Raw genomic sequence first — 20,278 nt, forward strand, 5'->3', positions numbered from 1 at the left:
AGGCTGCTCGTTCGTGCCCCTGAAGCAGTAGATTCTGGCCTGTGTTGCTGCAGACTTATTCACTGTTCCCCCCAGTAGAGTCGAAGGCCCATAAGAAAAAGAAACCAGGTTGTTTGTTTGTTTCATTTTCCAGACATTTATCCTTGGAGACTGGCTCAACCCCAAATACACAACAGGCTCACAATATATATTTCTTAAATAAATAAATGTGTGAATGAACTAAATAACTTCATTATCTAATACTTAACTTAAAAATGCTATCCCCTGCCAGTTCTCTCTCCCCATCTCCTGGTATCTGTGATAAGCAGAATCATGGCCCCTAAAGATGTCCATGTCTTGGAACCTATGCATATGACACATTATATAGCAAGGGAGAACTAATATTACAGATGGAATTAAGCTTGTGAATCAACAGACCTTAAGGTAATTATCCCAAATGATCCATATGACCCCAATATAATAACATGAAGATTAAATGGGGAAGAGGGAGACAAGAAGGTCAGAACTAGAGAGAGGGCATCATGAGAAATATTCAACCATCCATTGCTGGCTTTGAAGATGGAAGACAAGGTCCAAGAGCCAAGGACTGTGGTCAGTACTGGAAGTTGGAAAAGGCAAGAAAACCAATTTTCCCCTACAGCCTCTAGAAAGTAATGCAGCCTAGGTGACATCCTGATTTTAGCGTGATGAGACCCATTTCAGACTGTCAACCTCTGGAATTATGAAATAATAACTTTGTGCTATTTTAAGGCACTAGGTTTGTGGTAATTAATTACACCAGCAATAGGAACCTAATTCAGTCTTCTAACAAATTTTCATCTTGGCTTGAGTTTCCATTATGTGGAAATGTTTAGCAACCTCCTTAGTCTGTGGCAAGGCTTCAAACTGTTTTATATGTAGTGTCTGTCTGTGTGTGTGTGTGTGTGTGTGTTGGATTGACACCTTGGACTTGAAGAATAAACATCAGATACACCCTGGAAGCTCTTTCAAAATCCATCATGTTTAAACCAGGCAGTGTGAGAACAGTGTGTCAGAAACTGTGTTGGTGACATTTTTCAAAATACGCAAATGCCCCCACAAAACTCCCCTCCCTCCACCGCCACACACACACATGTTTACACACAAAGGGGACCTTTGCTTCAGGGTCTGTGACTAATGACCATCTAGTCCTGGAACTGAGAGAATTTCCTCCTTTCAGAGAAGGGAGTGCACTATAGTTCCCTATCTGATAAGGATTTTTAGGAATGAAGCTCAAAGTCAGGTTGGGAGAGGAAAATGCCCTGTCTCCTAGATTGTGGGGTCAGGGGGTGGGGCTTGTAGTGAAGAGTAGGGGTAGGCTTAAATGACACGAACTACTTTGGAATACAGTATAAATGCAAGAGATGATGTACTTTTCTACTTTAACGAACAAGAGATTTTTTTAAATTAACATATAATGTATTATTTGCTTCAGGGGTACAGGTCTGTGATTCATCAGTCTTACACAATTCACAGCGCTCACCATAACACATACCCTCCCCAATGTCCATCACCCATCCTTCCCACTCCCCTCCCCTCCAGCAACCCTCAGTTTGTTTCCTGAGATTAAGAGTCTCTTACGGTCTAACAAGAGATTTTTTAAAAAGACATAAACATTGATGAGAACTCAAACATTCCTAGAAATGGCAACTGCTAATTCTCTTCACTGGCTGTTGGTACTGAACAGGTCGGGTCTCTCAGAAACCACTGAGTCCACACAACTCCATTTTGGTCAATGGAAAGTGGAGGGAAGTGATGTATAACACTTCCTGGCATGACCCATATAACATCTCACCACTTGAGTTTCCACTCTCACTTCCTCCTTTTGCAGTGACATTGGAGACTGCCCCTGAAGATGGAGATGTCACCAAATGGAAGGAGCCTGACTCTGAAGGACTGTGTGGAGCAGGGTCCCTCTTCCCATTGGCCCTGAGTTGTGCCATGAAATGAATGTGTATTATGTTAAACTACTGAGGTGGGGTGGGGGGTGTTTGGGGTTTGTTCATGTGTGTCATTTCTAGGACATAGCATAGGTTTTGTTTTAATAAAACTTAGCAGCAATACTTTCGAAGATTTTTAAATGGGGCTGTCACTACATAAGAGCTGATTAATGTCTGTCTGTGTTAATCCCTCTTATTTGTGTACACATCTCTTTCTGTCCCCTAGACTCTATACCCTTTCTCTCTCTCTCTCATGCATCTGCTCTTTTTTCCTTTTCTTCAATATTCTTTCCCATGTTTTTTGTTTCTTTCTTAAATAGCCATACATAGGACTGAGATGTTCGCTATAGTATTGAGTTTATTGGATAGTATGTCTTTCCAAACTTCAGGGACCCCTCTTGCAATATGCAATCACCTCTCTACTTCTTGTCAGTGGGAGAACCAGCTTTTCTAAACTAGACAATGCTGCTTCCCAAGACGAAGGCAGAAAAGTTACAACAGTATATTTACTCATTGTTCCAATTTTAAGAAGATGATCTTGGGGGATTTACTTTTGTTTAGGTGAGGAAATCACTGATATAATTCCCAGAGATATTCTAAGTTGCTTAGATAACTGCTATATGAGGAAATCACTGATATAATTCCCAGAAAAAATCTAAGTTGCTTAGATAACTTCTGGGTGAGGAAATCACTGATACAATTCCCGGAGATAATCTAAGTTGCTTAGATAACTGCCAGTGCTACCAAATGTTTAGAAAAATTCCTAACCAGTGAGCATTTTTACTTAAATTTTGTAGTTTTAGAAAAGTTCACACAAATCACCATAATGGGCACATAGAAAGTTACTGAACAGTCCAATTCAGCTGGTCCCTTTAAGGTGAGGTAACTTTATTTCAGTTCTGTCAAAGCCTCTCAATTGTTATCTACTGTGCTACTGAATCTTTAGATTTAAAATAAACAATACCAATAAAACCAAAATGATTCAGTGTCAGTGCAGTATATTTTCTTTATTGAAAAAAATACACTTGACTAACACAGCTGTGGCTTAAAAAGAAGAGAGAAATTATTTTAAATGTATGGATAAAGATAAAATGACAGAGATGAGAAGAATTAACCCATTTTTTTTTTAGTGCAGGAGCCAAAAGTGCTCTTCAATTCAACACACAACTGGGTTAGAGATAATGAATCAGAAACTAAAACATCTTCTGAATATTCTCACAGAGAGCACTTACAAATGCTTTGTACAAGTTGATTTGACAGATTATGCTTCTAGAATATTCCAGATAATATTCAGATTTCTAACGATCTAAAGGAAGAAATAATTGGTGGTTTCAAGGACATCTTTACAATAATAAATGCATCAAGAAGCTCAACTGCTGTCACAATGAATGAAAAGCTTAAGTTACCCATTGCCTTCCCATTCCTTAGAATGTCCTTTCCCCCTTGTGTCATTATATTTTCGTCATCTCTGGATATTGAAGAGTGAGCATGTAACAATATACGATACATACTGATGATTCAACTTCAGTAACAACACTTCAGTTGGCATTTGCCATGTATTATCTCAAGCTTAAAAATAAATGCAAATTACACACTAAATACTTTTTAGAATTTCAAAAAAAATATATTAGAACTTGATATTCTTCCTGAAACTCTGGTGAACACGTGTAGGCTACTTTGGTCTCAGAACATAGCTTCCTGTTTCTTGTCACAGTCATTATTATTACCACGACTCCTTCCCTCAAGATCACAAGTACTAGTAAATTTGTACCTGCTCTGTTTAGACGATGACAACATTTTTGAGATGCAATGAATCCATCGATTTTAACATCTATTCAAGAGATTTCCATGTCTATTCACAGAGGACAGAACAATATGGACACCATAGTCCCTGAGCCATACTTTCTGAGGCCAGAATCTTGTTTATCTATTTATTTACATACATCTCAGCAATGAACACTGGGGTAAAGATGGTGTGTTGTTTGATATTTTACAAACCAGCGCATTTAATGCCTGCCTAGGTAAATTTAGGTAGGTCCTGAGGATGAAACCCCAACAGGAGAGAGAAATAAATCTCCAAGGGTAATTTCTGAACCCCATTGAATTTATAGCCAGAAAAGCCTATTGTATTGTGTCCCACTAACAAATGGGTAGAAGTTTTAAGATAGAAAGGACTGTTAAATTTTCTGTAAATAAAACCAACTGTCACAATTGTAAGAAATATGCAACTTTTCCATTTCAAAGAAATCCAGAAATAATGCAATTATTACTCACCACAATGTCCTTACAAAAAAAATTTGGATGAGAGATAGGCTTATTGGATGCAGGTGTACATATTTGTATATAAAGTTGTATATACATACATAGGGTTATATAAATAGATGAATGAAAAGGAGGAAGGAAGGAAGGAAGGAAGGTAGGAAGGAAAGGGATGGAAGAAAGGAAGAAAGAAAAAAGGGAGGAGGAAGAGAAAGGTTGTTTCCTCAAACTCTACCATGGAGTAGACAGATACATTTTGTAGCTTTAATGGTATTTTTCATCTCACAATTTGGATAGCACATTGTAAGTCAAAAGCCCCAAATAACTCAGGTATAATAGAATTACACTCCATTGGATTCAGATTAAAATTTATCTCTGCATGAGAAATTAGTTTTCATTCCAACACTTCCCTGTGTCAAATCACTAGGCAGAGGTAGCTACATGTCTGGAATTGAGGCAGCCATTCCTCTCCAGGCTCAGATGATAAGATGCACTCTCCCACTGCTAACCTCATGTGCTCCCTGGGACTTCCAATGATACTCCACTCCTTTTTAATTTGGAAAGATGATATACACAACTTTTTTATCTAGGATTCAGTTCCTGCAGATTTTCTCATTTCTTTTACCAAAGCTCCACAAATCCCTTGAAAAGTTACTCTCAGCATATCCCAGACACTTGTACACATGCTTGCTATGTTTTAAGGTCTCTTTTCTTTAACAGTATTATTTTTGCAAAGTAACCGCCATGCTCAGGATATTGTACAAAACACACATTTAACTTCCAATAGGTAAAGCAGGTGGAAGAACCCTGATTCACAAAGGCTTTTCTAGCTCTATCACTAGCTTCCTGTGCCTTCAAAGTAATCTCTGGGGCTCTCTGAGTCTCAACGACTCCAGGAGTGAAGCATGGATGGCTGGCTGACTTTGAGAGCAACTGGGTGCTTTAAACACGCACTGATTTGAAAGTTTGGTGTTAGCAGGGAACTCCCTAAGAGCACAGGATGGAGAGTTTTCATTCCAGATTATTGCAACCTAATTAAACCAACCAGAAAATAAATAAGATTTATACTCTCATGTCACAATAACCACTGACTACTGTTATGCCTTCTTGGAACCAGGAACAAGATAGTCAGGACAGGAAAAAAAAAAAGCAGCTTTCTATCATCTTTGTATCACAGATCCCAAAGTCAATACTTACTACTTCTTGTAGGTTGGTACTATGTGATTGGATCTTCTGTTAGTCTCTGGCTTATTGCTCTAGGACTGGCTGACCTTCCCCTCACTGGTGAAATTGGAGGCAGCCTAATATGCTCCTGTTTCAGAAGAGTGGGTCTCCTGCTTGCATACCCCCCAGATAATATACCTTTTACAGGGGGCTCTGTTGTCATTTTCTGCTGCCTTTCTCTTCTGGCTTTATTGCTCCATTTTTTAACCATTATTATTAGTAGTAATTAGTTTCAGAATTTGTAGGTCTATATATCATAGTATTTGGTCCCAAGAAAAACATGTTAAGAGTTTATTATCTTCATTTTCAAATAAGCAACCAAGACTCAAACAAATGAAATGATTTTCCTAAGGCCATATTGTCAAAGAATTGATTCTTTAACATTGGTTGTCTAATCCAGGGACCAAAGCTTTTTTGTTGTTGTTGTTAAATCATGATGTCTCCATATTTTAAATTTATACCTTCCTTAATCATGAGAAGGGAATATAATGGATAATGAGATCATGGTTCTTTACTCTGTATCTCTCCCTTTTTAATCTGTCCAGAGACATATATTTTAATTACCTGCAATGAATGATTGTTTGTTATTTTGTAGTCTAGATAGAGACAGGACTAAAATGTACTGAATCATCCTTGGTAATTATAGCATGGGAGAAAAACCTCTCACATTTGCTCGACCTACTTTAATGAAGTGATAATGTTCAGTATTAGCAACCACACATCCAATTTCCCTACCTCCATGTAGGTATATCTTAGCCAGAATAAATGTCCAGATAATCAGAGTGTTTTAGTTTATCTCAGTAAAGCTCAAATAATGTTGGTGCTTAATTCTGTGTAACCATTACACAACTGTCCTATTTCCCATGATACATTTGAAAACAATCACATGATTTTTAAATTTCTCTGCATAATTTTGTACTCAGGGAAGAATATACAAAACATATACTCTAGAAGACAATACTTTGATCTTGATGAGGAAAGTGAGATCGATGATAAGTAGCTGCTCTGCCAGCTATATTGTGGACACCTCTGTGAAGGAAACGTTATAGTTCCAAAGAGTCTCTCCCATCACTGACAAGACATTGGCCAGAGTTTCCAAAACAGGCTGGGGTCAGAGGAGTGAGGGTATCACAAGGAGCACTGGTGGAGTTCTCCCCGTTCTAAAGGAGCAAAGGGTTTTGATAGTCATAGGTTCTCCTAGGAAAACTAAATCTTTAGATTCCTCCTTCCCTACTCTAAAACATGAAAACTATGATCTAGATACCGAGGGAAGCACCAGACCTTGCCTGTAGAGTATTTTGAAAAGAGCATTATCACTAGTTCATTCTTCTCCCTCAAGTAATTCTGGATTGAGGCAGTCTCCCCAGATACCCCACTCCTTTGCCTCCACAGTTTAAACCAACTAGAACAAGCCAGGAGTCAGGGTCATACATACTCCAAGTGTCAATGCAATATTTGTGGCACAGTCAAAATAAAATGTCTGGGACATAATATCTAGGATCTAATTCCAACTCTGTAATGAATCTACAACATTGGCCAATACATGGACCTTCTCTGTGCTTCATTGGCTGAAGAGGAATAATACTAATACTACCCTTTTTGCACGGTATTGGGAAGTTTTTATAGGACAACAGATGTGTCAATAATCTAAAAGTACAAAGCACAATGGAAATAGAAAATATTAAACAACATCCTTAGCCTAGTGATTCTGACCAAATGCATTTTCCCATACTTTTGTTTCCCTTGTCACTACAAGAGAACAGGAACATATCAATGCTACTAGAGGATGTTCCCATCATCAGTCATAACTGACACTTCTTCTTCAAGTGTATATGTAACACAGGGGTTGAGAGCTCAGGTTCCAGGGGTCACACAGAACTAGGAATAAATTCAGCCCCATCTCTTCCTTACTGTGTGACCACTGTCAAGTTATTTTATATTTCTGAGCTTTAATTTCTTTGACTGAAAATGGGGTAATATATTCAGCTACAAATCTTATTTCAAAGGATTATTATAAAGATTAAATAAGGGAATGCATATAAAAATATTTTACAGAAAACTTGGCACATAGCAAGTGTCTAGGAAATGTAAATATTATCTCTTAACATTTCTTCCATATGATGTAAATAGGATCTGCTGGAAATAGAGTTCCAGACTCAAACAAGTTTGGAAGATACTGGCTTAAATGAGTTCTAACATGCAAACTTCTTAGAACAATTACTGTGTTAATGTATGCAGGACAGGATTTTTATAGATCATATCTTGGGAAATTTTTTTCTCACAAATCAGATACTCATAAAATTGTGGTGAAATCACAGGGTGTTAGTTGCTCCAAGCAGAGACGGGAAGGGAAAGAAGTGGATATGGGTGTACGTGATACAAGATGAGCCATGTACTGATCAGTATTGAAAATGGGGGAGATGGATACATAGTTGATCAATACTATTCTTTCTCTTCCATCTATGTATGAAAAATTCCATAAAATTTTTGAAAAGCTATTAAGCAATCCCTTCAAAATATGTATATACATACACAAAGTCTAAGAGGAATGGTTAATCTTCTGAGGTTCACAGATTCACTCAAGCAAAAGTAAGTTCTTTGCTTCTCTCACTTACTTGGAGATGAAGCTCTATGTACCTGATACAATTCAGAGAGGTCACATATGGTGACAGGAGTCAAGGGGAATCTAGCTAGCTTAATTTTTACTCTCATATGCCTACCAGAAGTGCTAGAATCAGCCCCCAGATGACAGAGAATTGAATATGTCAAACATTCAATTGACCTGATGCAATCATTCACAGGCTTGACTTACAGACTCATGAGCATCTCTCATTTTCACAAAAGCTGTCTTTTGGGAATACCAAGGTTTTAGCTGCCAGGGAATTTCAAGGGACTAAGAGTTGGCCTAGCACCTGTTTCACTTGCCGAAGTGCCCAGTTTTTTATATTAAGATAATTATCTCTACTGATAACAATGAAACCACCAAGCAACTATCACTTTTTTTGGCTTTTGAGACAAATTTTCCCTAATTGCTCTCTTGTTCTAAATGTCATTATTTTAAACCTACCCCATTATTTTTAGTCATGCTCAATTAAAGTTACTTGAATATTTGCATCATGCAGTTAATGGTTCAAGTTCACTTTGGGGCATTAACAAAATCCTATTATTGTTCATTTAACCTTTAGAGAGTCCACAGAGAGCTGCCCCACCTGTCACCAAGATTTGTGTTCATGCATTAGTCATTTCCCAACTAGACCATTTCACAGCCTCCTGGCAGGCCGTTTTATTCATCTCTTCTGTGTTTACAGTCCACTCAAAATTTATAAGGTGCTTAAATTTGTTTCTATCCTCTAAGTTTCCTGTTTCTGCTCTTCCTCTGGTCAGGCATAATGACTTTCCTCCTTACCTAAGAGTTACCTTTGAACTTAAGGATAACTATTCTTATTTTGTTTCTATTGTGTAGTCCAAAAAGAGAGAGAGAGGGGAAGAAAAGAAACAAAAAACAAAAGCTATCCTACTGAGTTATAGGAATAAGGGACCTCCATTTTGCTTTTTACCAAAAAATTGATTCAGGTTACCCTGGTTTCATTTCTTATCCTCCAAAGAGTTCTAACTAGAGACGTTCCCAAGATCCTTCAGCAGGAAGAAAAAGAGGAGGAAGGAATTTAGTTGTAAGAATCAGACCATTTTTGCCTACATGGGATCCACATTTTGAAAACTGTAGCTGGGACAGGGCACTAAACTACACAGAAAGTATAATGAGTAGGCACACTATGAGCATAGGAGGCCCACGCTATTCTCACTGAAAATGGAGTTGGTCCAAAGCCCCAGAGAGGTGATCAGAGTCTGTGGTAAAATCATCAGGGCCTAAAATTATCAGGACCACACCCTGCCTCCCTAATCTGGTGACCCTTCCTATCAACAGAAGAGCCTTTGCACTGCTTTTTCATTTATAAAGATATTTTTTTCACCACTCTACACTCACTTCTGACCAGCACCTCATCTGCAAGAGAACAAGTCAAATTACAGGTGTGGAGTGAAGCTACCCCAGGTAGAGGTTCAAACCGACCTCCTCTAACCTGCACCATATCCTGACCAGCTGCTTTCCCAAGCTCCAGTTCAGTAGGAAATGAGTCCCTTACAGACTAGACTGATGTGGGCATCAGAGGACGTTGGAAGCACAAGTTTCCAGCACTCTGTAGTTGATGACTCTGCCATAGAATGGGATCATTCAGCTAATATATTTGACTTCAATATTCATAGGGTGCATCGTTAATTGAGTATTCCTTGTTAATTACTTTCTCCTGACAAGGTAAATAGGGTGGGATTGGGAGGCCAGAGAGCTAACATTTGTAAGTGAACCTCTCTGTAAGTGCCAGACTATATGGGAGCACATTAGATGCATTTTTCATATCCAGGAAGTGTGTCATTCTCTTGTAGAGAAGAAAATATTGAGTTTCAGGGAGAAGCATACACTGGTAAGTGGACAGATTCCAAAACTAAATTCAGACCCTAATCTCTACCCATTCCCCCTGCCCCCACTCACATACACACACCAGGACAAAGATTGGGGATTATCATCAAGAACAGCTAGCTACTCAGTGCATTCCATTCCCCTTCCTCCAAGATGCAATTAATACTGGACATTCAAGCTTTCTGGATGCATATCATCCTGTTCCCTTCCTGGACATTCTATTTTAGTTCTGGCCCTTTCTCTTATCCATCCACCTCCATAGTCTCCCAACTCATTTCCTTGCATTCTACTGCTACACATCACCTAGACTGAAATGCAACATCCCAAGACTAACCCAGGAGGCCCTCTAGGATGTGCTCCCTAATCACCTGCAAAACCTAATTTTCTCCTATACCCTTTTTGACCCAACTAATACAAACTATTCTCTATCCTCCAGGCATGCCTCTGCAGGGACCAGCCCCTCCACCTCCTCTTGGGTCTGAACAACTAACCTAACCTCTAAGTTTATGCTCAAACTTTACTTCTTCCTTGAAGCCAAACTGTCTACCCATCCCCTGATTCTGCTTTTCCTGTTAGAAAATAAGTTCCTTGAGGGTTGAATTCATATGTTATTCAACATCACTACCCTGCTTGTGCTGGACCAAGGTCTCACAATTAACTGGAGGAGACCCCAGTTCTTGCAATGTTCTTTCTAATAAGCATATTGCTTGGGAGCTTTGTTGGAAACATGTGCTATTATTTTACGTTATTCAGAACAACCAAAGCAAACTACACCTTGGAAAGTGTCTTCCTCACATACATAGGGGAGATTTCTTATATCACTTCTGGATTATCTATGGCAGATCAGCTTGTGGATTTGTGAAGTTTGAGAATTTCATTTGGATTATCTGATCAATAGAAGTGTGGGGTGATAAAAACCATCAATCAAAATTTTCTCAAAAAAAAAAAAAAGAAAGAAAGAAACTAGTATGTTAGTTTATAAACAAGCCTTCACTAGTTCTCTTGGGGCCAATCTGCCCACAGATCAGACTCCTTAATTTAATTAAACCACTCTTCTTGCCAGGCTCCACATCCTTCACATTAGCATGACAACTACAAAAAATAGAACATATTATGTATCAGGATCTCCATTCCGATAAATAGACATCCCAACTTCCAATAATCCAACATTGGATTATTATTATTCCAATAACCCAATTATTGGATCTCCATTCTAATAAATACACATACAACTAACTACTCGGGACATAGTTTTGTGTTTGGGGAAATTAAACTGAGTGCTCATATCCAGACATTCTGGCTCATTTTCAGAGTGAAAAAGAGTGAAGCTGCTAAGCAAGTATCAGAATTGACTTGGAAGAAAGGGAAGAAGGAGGTGCAAATTTAAGTGGGAGAAAAATATTCTCTGTCTCATTTTAATTACTTAAGTCAGAATTTTTTAATCAGGAAGGACATTTCCTTTGCCTTTGCCACCTATTATCCACATCCAATTTATTAGCAACACTTGCTGTTTCTCAATTTCAAAATACTTCTAAAATTCATCTGTTTCTTTGCAACCCAGGTACAACTACTCAGACCCTCTTCAGCCCTCAACTAGATTAATTTTCCCCCTACTCCTTCTTAAAACCATCCTTCAATGCTTCTCAAACTGTGGAGTGTATAAAATTCACCGGGGAATGAATTTATTTTAATTTGCATTTAAATAAACACCACTCCATCTAAACATCGCACAGTTTTTAATAGGTACCATCCCATAGAGATTCTGGTGTGGGAGGTATGGAGTAGGGCCAGGTGATTTACATTTTAAATAAGCATGCAAGGCAACTCTGATACAGGTACTCCAACTGCTGGGTTTTGAAGAGAACAAAGACCACATTGACCTCAAAGTACATGGTCCAAAATGGAACTCTGAAAACAACCTTCATGTAGTAAAAGCACAAGTTTCCCACAGTCAACTGGAAAAAAAAAGAAGCTATCGGCCTTGATGTCATGACTTTACAACCCCTTCCCAATCTCTACCCAATTTCTTAGAGCCTCTGCAATATATCACGACTTTACATAGAGTATACTTTTCCTCACAAAGTTCTGTCAAGTTTTGGCAGAATCCAGCAATTTCTTCTGACCAACTCCTGTCAGAATTTTCCCCTTCCAGGACAGGTCTCATCCCTTCCCACACTAATCTGAATTAGGAGAGCCTTCCTATGCTCATACAGCCCACTGTGCTGCCTCTCTCACTGTACTCCCTATAAGGCAATCATCCTTTACTCATCTGTTTTTCCCTCAGACCATGACCTCTTTTCATAAAAGAGCATGCATTCTTTTTGCATAGCTTCCTAGGTAGTAAATGCTCATCAAATAATGTTTCCTTGAGTTTGTCCTCACCTGTTATCACCTTAACGCACCCACATACCACTGATTCCCTTATAATATAAACATAGCACTTGTTCTGGGACATCCTGACTCTATAAAAAGGAATGGAATGGAATGGAAAAGGAATAGGAATTGGTTGAGGGAATGGAATGGAAATTGTTTTTTAATTCCCCATTACTTTTGTAAATTGAGCAAGGAAGTAAAATTATTATAAAAAACCTAGAGTAGGATTTTAAAGCAAGCAAGACGGAAAGAGAAATTTTAAACACAGAACAAATCTCTGTCAGCCCCTACAGCAGTAAGAGAAACAGTTCTGGAGGCAGCCTGAGAGAGCTGGAATCCCATCTCTTCCACCGACTGTGTGATTTTGAGCAGGTTGCTAAAATTCTCTATACATCAGTTTCCTCATAGGGAACAAAGAACATTCCCTGGAGTTTTTAAGACATGTAGAACAAACAGTAAAGCAGATTTGGGTAGATTTTTTCTGTGAAGTTGATTTTTTCATATCGTAGGCTATTCAAGACAATCTCTCAACACCCCAAAATGGGAAGCAACTATAAACAATATGTAAACAAATGAGTGGTTGTGTTCCAATAAAACTTTATTTACAAAAATAGGCGGTGGGCCAGATTTGACATGAGGGCTGTAGTTTGCTGACCTTTGCACTAGAGCAATGCTTGTGACATGTTAAACTTAATGATATTTTGACTGTTATTATTTCCTTTGGAGAAATTTACTTCCTGGTAAATAACTTGAATTTTAACCTTTTATATGACCCTTAATTGTGTAGCTCCCACTATAATGAATACACATTTCATCTATTTGTATTAATTGGAATCAACACAAAATGTATGCCACCTGAGACTCACAAGCCTCGATGATTTCCCACCACTACTCATTTGTATTGGTCAACAAGAAAAAAAGAACCAGAAGAGTATTTTCTGGGAGAATATAGCTGCCCCTGCAATTTCAACCATTCTGAAACATAGAACTTAATTTGAAAAAAACTCATAAGACCCTATAACAGGAAACATGCAGCAATAGTAGCAGCCTGACAGATGTGAATGATTTTGCTCATTTGGAAATCACTTATATTGAGTGATAAACTATTTTAATTAATAGTTGCACTAAATTAAATCAAGACTCATTGAATATGGAAAATATCACTCCCTTTCTGCACTCCAGTATCACATTTATACTTATAGTGCCAAAAATATATATGTCCCTAACCTTCAGATTTATTCAATTATTTCCAAATAGCAAGCCATGGCATTGATGCCACTACCTAGAAAATGTAGAGTACCCAAAGGGTGAGGCCAACAGGAGATGTTCTAGTTGGAGGCTTGTGTAACTAAATTGTGAATACAGTGATTAACCGGTGATTTAACACATCTGGTATTTTCTTTAGGAGCTAAAAATTTAAAAAGTAAAAAAAAAAAAAAAAAAAAAAAACAATGAATTTAAAGGGGCGCCTGGGTGGCTCAGTGGGGTAAAGCCTCTGCCTTCGGCTCAGGTCAAGATCTCAGGGTCCTGGGATCAAGCCCCGCATCGGGCTCTCTGCTGGGCAGGGATCCTGCTTCCCCCCCACCTCTCTGCCTGCCTCTCTCTCTACTTGTGATCTCTCTCTGTCAAATAAATAAAATCATTTTTTTAAAAACTGAATTTATGAATTTAAAGAAGCCACATCTGCCTCCTTTCTATATTGACTTTTGCAAGCAAATGTTTTGTAGAGTTTGCCTAGAAGTTGTTGCTCTGTGCCCACACAGTCATCAGCTAATTAGATCTTCTAAGGGGTTATGTCCACCTACAAGTCCTGAGATAGGAAATTCCCCTTCTGATCCACTCTCTCAGTGTACCTCCACTCTCTCCCTCTCATTTCTGTCTTTCCCACTCAACCCATCACACTTCAGGGGCTTTGAGTCTTGCCACAAACAACTTTGAGCCAGTTGCTTCTTACTGAAGTGCCTACCAAGTCTTCTGGCTCCCAGGCTAACCTGACTACTGACTTCCAGAACTGTCATGCTACCAGCCCACCCACTTCCACAGCAGGCTCTTCATTGGTGCATGCCCTTCATTGGTGCATGTCCAGCTACCTTGGCTAACAATAGCAGTAAAAGGTTAAAGAGGTGGCTGGGGTCTTTTCTCTTACACTGAACCATCTTCTCCTTCAGAGAGGTATCATCTTTGGAGAGTGCCTGGTTTCATCCCCATCCTGAGTCAAGAACTTCACATATGCCCCCACATTCAGACTCAACTGCAAAATTGGATTATCTTTTGGATGGTTGCCCTGCCAGTTCCCCTCTGGCAGAAAGTTCCTGCAAAACACTAGTTTGGTTGCACTTGTATAATCTCCAGGCCTGGTCCTATATTTAGAGAAGGGTGCCAGTTTCTCCACTCACTGGTAGTATTTAGAGTGACTTGCTGCTTTAATACTATTATTCCTCACTTCCAATGCTTTAAAGCTTTTTGTCGGTCTGGGCTCATGCATGACTTTGCTTCTACATGGATGGAGTGTCAAAATTTGTAGATTCAAATATAATTCTAGGCAGTTTGGATAAATCCCACATGCTTGCTGCCAAACTTGGCTCATTTTTCAAGTGGATCAGATGCTTTTCTTTTCCTCTAACAAAATTAGATTTTGTTCATTTGGGTGTGTGTGTATGTGGGAAGGGTGAGTTTTACAAGTGGATGACTCTTTCAAAATAGAAAATACCAAAGTGTAACTCCTGGTATTAAGAAAAAAATATCCTTCTCTGTGAACAAGTTAGCTCTGGGTAGCTAATCCCTACTAATACTGCTGTATGTGAGGAATATGCTGACTCACACAACAGCCTATTATTCCCCTCCCCTGGTTTCTTGGGGAGGAGAATGGGAGCCTTGTACTCAGCATTCCACCAAGGGCTGTTGTCTTAGATTTCTCCCTCCAACACACCTGTGCTATATTATACCCTTATTCTGGGAATAGAACACAGATTAGAGCATGTCTTTCTCACAGAAGATTCCTAACCCCAGTGTCCAGGGATACTTTCAAGATCCCAGTTCCCTGATCTCACACCAGCTGCCCATTGGCTGTCAAGTTCTGATTGTTACCATATACAGTGGGGAAAGACTCATAACCACATTGTTAGTCTTAACCTTAACACTGACTTCAACTTTAATGGACATGCAAATCACCTTGTTAAATCACAGATTCTGACTCCATAGATTAGGGTTTAGGCCTAAGTTTTGTGTATCTAACCAGCCCCCCAAAAATACTCAGGCTCTGGGTCTGAAAACTACACTCTGGGCAACAAGGATTTAGACCACACTATATACAAATCATACATAGATATTAGTAGGTTAAAAATCCTAAGTAAGCTTTCAAATACACTGTCCAGCTAGAAACCAGGGGTCTGGTAACTATTTGAGAATTTCTATAACTAGCTCAAACCCCAGAATTTCTGACCCTGACTCTTTCCCACAAAGAAACACAGCAGAAAATTATAGTGTTCTCACCTCAGTGAAGTGTCTACAAAAGTCTGATCATCTTGATCCTTCCATGAGAGGTTCTCTGGCTCCCTTATTCCAAGATGACTCCCACTGGAATAGAGCAAACCTCTACTCTCTTGGTCTAAACCACTACCTGCTGCCCCCAACCATGGCTCAGATAGGCCAGCATCTTTCCAAGATGACAATTTATAACATTAGCATCTCCCTGTACCAGAGATACCAGTGGCCCCTCCCACAGAATCTTGGTGTCATGTTTCTCACTTTCTCAAATAGCTTGAACATCTCCCACATCTACAGTGACCAGACATGTTGAAGAACACATTTGTATTACCTTTAGAAAAGAGTTTACGGCTATCACTACAGAACTCACTAGGAATACTTATATGGTTCTTCTATTGGTGCTGATAATAATAGTTTCCATCAATGGGTCAAAACTATCCTAAGAATCTTACAGACTTTATTCAAATTACTCACAACAAATCCTAATTAGGGTAAGACTGTCCTTATTTTACAGCTTGGGCGATTGAAGACACTAAGAGATCAAGGGATTTGCCCATGTCCACACAGCAGGTAAATGACAGACCCTGAGTTTGAGATCAGGCCTAGCTAACTCTGTGACTGTATTGTACTTCTACATAATGTGCTCTCTCTGATGTTCTAGTCTTTGAGAGCAAATGTACAACTCTCTGTGTACCAAATCACCTGGCCAGCCCAATTTTGTTGTATTCTGGAAAGAAAATAGATTTGTGAACTTTCCCTCTGCTCAAACCAATCATTCAAACTCCTAGAGATTACAGGAGATCCTTGACCCAGCAATGAATGAATTTGTCTCTGGAGGACTTGGCAGAAGCTCCATATTTCTCTCCTCAACCAGGGCACAGACGCATATATACAAATCAGTTCCCAGGATTTGTCCTGACATTTTACAGTTTCTCAAAGTATCCCATCAAAATAAAACCTATTGGTGTCTATGGATTCCCATCTATATTTATTCCTCCACAAATATAGTACAGTTGTTGGTCAAAACTGTGTTGCAGGAGACAACTCAAACTAGTTTAAGCAAAAACTGAAATTTAGTTGCTTTAATAAGTGAGATTTTCATGGCAAAGCTGGATCTGAGATTAAAATGATATAGTGAAAAAATAAATAAAAATAAAAATTATTACTGTTAAAATCATTTGCAATATAAATAGAAGTCAAGACTTTGCCAAACCTTCAAATTCTTAAAAAACACATCCTCCCCTTCTTTTGTATCTCTCAAAACATTCAAGACTGTGTATATTGCAGACACTTAATAAAAGCTTCCAGAATTCAAAGCTGAATAAGTAAATACAGTATTTAGAGCAAAAGCAATAATAATGCAAATATATAATTTAGAAATAATTTTTTATCTCAAATATGTTTCATGTAATGTATATAATGTGTGTCTTTTCTAGAGCCTTTGTTACATGTGAGAGTATACATACATGTGTGTGCACATGTGCATATATATATGTATGTATATATATATGTATATATATATGTATGTATATATATGTATATATATATGTATGTGTATATATATGTGTGTGTATATATATATATGTATGTATATATACATATATATATATATATATATAGTCTATGACCAAATTGGAAAGGTCCCTATATACAATGACTATAGCGTCTCATCTCTCTGGCATGGTTAAGAAAACCAGGTTCAAAGCAATCAAGAAAAGTACTTTAAAAGCCAATGCTTATTCTGATTTAAATCTCTTGGATAAAATTATTTCAAGTATATCTTCCTGAGAGTTCCACAACCTAATGAATATTGAAAGTTGTGAAATCTTTGAAAAATCATTCAAGGTCACAGTGGTGACTGGTGGCTTTGCTATGTGGGCTTATGGCTTGACACTGGGCATCCTGCCAATGTTTTCTTACCAAATCCCTTACAGCCCTTATATTTCTTGCCATTTGCTCCTTTTCACAAATGGAGTGCAGAAAAGTCAATCCTTTGGCCTTCTGGGCAACAGGCCTGCTTCGCTTTCTACAAAATTAGTTATTATCAAAAGTTCATGCTACCTTCACTAACCTTTTTTCGATAATGGCATATATCCTCACCCTGGATAAATCATCCTCTGACATTTCAGCAGAATTTAAGACATTTTATTCTGCAAGCATCAGCAATCCCTTCAATATCCCACTCACTCTCCACCTCTTCTTCTCTCCCTCCCCCTTCTTGTTCCTTCCTCATTTGCACTAACTTAAATGGAGAAGCACTCCCATTGGCAGATTTGGGGATCATATTACTAAAAATCATTAAAGATGATACTGTGTTTTTCCAGGATAGCATAAATGAGACAAAAATTCTAGTTACCATTTCAGTTCTAAATAAGTATAAGGCTTGATTCTTGAAACAACTGCATTTCTTGAGAGTTAAATAATTGGGTTTTGCTGTATAATATATTCCTATTCCCTCACTCTACTTGGAAAAAGAATCAAAATATTTTTGGATTTAATTATGATTCTTGAAATCCAACCTTTGAAGGTAATTGGGCATTTCTATTCTTAATCCCCATTTCACAATCATTTATTTATTCATTTATTAATGAGTCATTAATAATTCCAATTCTAAGCTAAAAAAGCAAGTGAATTTAAAATAAAGCATAAATTAAGGATCTAGAATTTTACACTCTAGATAAGGTACTCTCTTCCATACTCCCACATCTCTCCTGATTCAAACCTGAGAGCTACTCTTTTGATTTGATTTGCACCATTCAGTTTCCCAGGGCCCTTCCCATGGCAGGCACCAGACCATTACCAGACCTAAAGGAGACGAGGCATTGTGTCTGCTCAAGGTTTCAGAGTTTCTTACATACAGCCTCGCCAGCACAAAATGTGATATGTCTTTTTTCTAAGCTAAAGTAAGCTTAAATTGAATTTGTAGAAGTGTTTGGGGACTACATAGAGCTTTCTCAAATCATTGAGATCTCCAGGGGAAGGGGCAATTATCCACCAACAGCCTGGTATATTCAAGCCAACCCTCAAGAGCTCATTCTTTTTCTTCTCCATTCTACCCTCTACCTTTCTCCTTCCCTATCAATACTGGTAACAATTCTGGTTTCTCCCAGCTCCCAAAGTGTCACTCAAAAGATGTAGAACCAGAGCGTGTAGAATCACTTTTTAAATCATATTTTTCAAATGGAAGCAGAAGTCAATTTTCAGATCTTCCCCCAAAGCTCTTAGTGTTTACACTCTTCCTCTGCCCCCCACGACTATACTAATCCTTTCTTGTACATCCTTTTCCCAGCTGTGTAGAAGACCACACCCTAGTTAAACAGTCAATGAATGACAGGAGGTGTTCTACTTTCAGGGACCTCTGTACAATGTCAGTGTCAAATTGTACTTTCTAGATACTAATCTGAATGTTCTTTTCTACTTCCCTCCATCATTCACTTCCATAATTATTCCTTCAAAAACAGAACAAAAAATTCTTCATTCTCTTGAGGTATTAGAAACCAGCAATTTATCCTTTAATGTTCATTCTTTTCCTACCTGCTTAACTTGCAAATTCTAATCCCCACACATCAGGTACAATTTTAGATTATGTTTACCTATTATTTTAAATTTCTTCATCTGTCTTGTGGACAAATAACACAAATATGATTTGTCGTCTGCACCCATCCATCTCCCCTCCTGCACACTGCCCCTTTGCAGACGCCACTAACCTCACTGTTTCCTAAGCAGATGCCTCCCTGTCATCCTTGGTTCCTCCACCTCCCATCCAATCAACTGTCAAGATCTCCCACTTAAAATATTTTAAACCTGTATTCTCATCTCCATGTCTGTTACCAGTCCTTACTTAATTCAGGCCCTCGTAAACTGCCATTTCTTTATAAAGCTGCCTGATTGGTCTCCCAACCTCTTGAACCCTATCCTCATGCAAAACAATCCACCCTCTACTCTTCCCTCAAACTAGTCACTTCTTTTCCCTGCCTAAAATCCCACAGGGTTTCTATCCCCTTTGAGTTGAGATTCACATTACTGTCAACAATAAGGTCCCGGCCTGACCATAAATTCGTGCCTCAATTCTGACCACCGCCATGCATGTTCATAATAATTATAGGAACTGCTCATAGGTAAGGCTACTTCCTCCATTGCCATCATGGTGCTAAATGATTTACATGCATATTTTCTCATCTAAGCCTCACAGGGACCTGTGAACCTGTTGTTACACAGGACCCTGTGAACATGTTGTTACTATCCCTGTTTTACAGGTTTGCTGAAGGGTGGTGAGCTGCAGGCACAGGCAGTCTGACTGCGCTCTGAACCTGTCACTCCCTCTACCTGAGATAGCACACTCTTTCTCTGTATTTTACTCATTTGCCTATAAGTCCCTTGCTGTTCTATTCTAATGGTAATCCTACCTCTTTTGTCCCCACTTGAGTAACCAGTTCCAAGCCCCAGGCAGAGTCATCATTTCTTTTGCTTTAATCAGAAACTGTTTTATACACACATCTACTGA

Source organism: Lontra canadensis, unplaced genomic scaffold, assembly GCF_010015895.1.
Source record: "Lontra canadensis isolate GAN:19392208 unplaced genomic scaffold, GSC_riverotter_1.0 scaffold23, whole genome shotgun sequence".
In the NCBI taxonomy this organism is placed as follows: Eukaryota; Metazoa; Chordata; class Mammalia; order Carnivora; family Mustelidae; genus Lontra; species Lontra canadensis.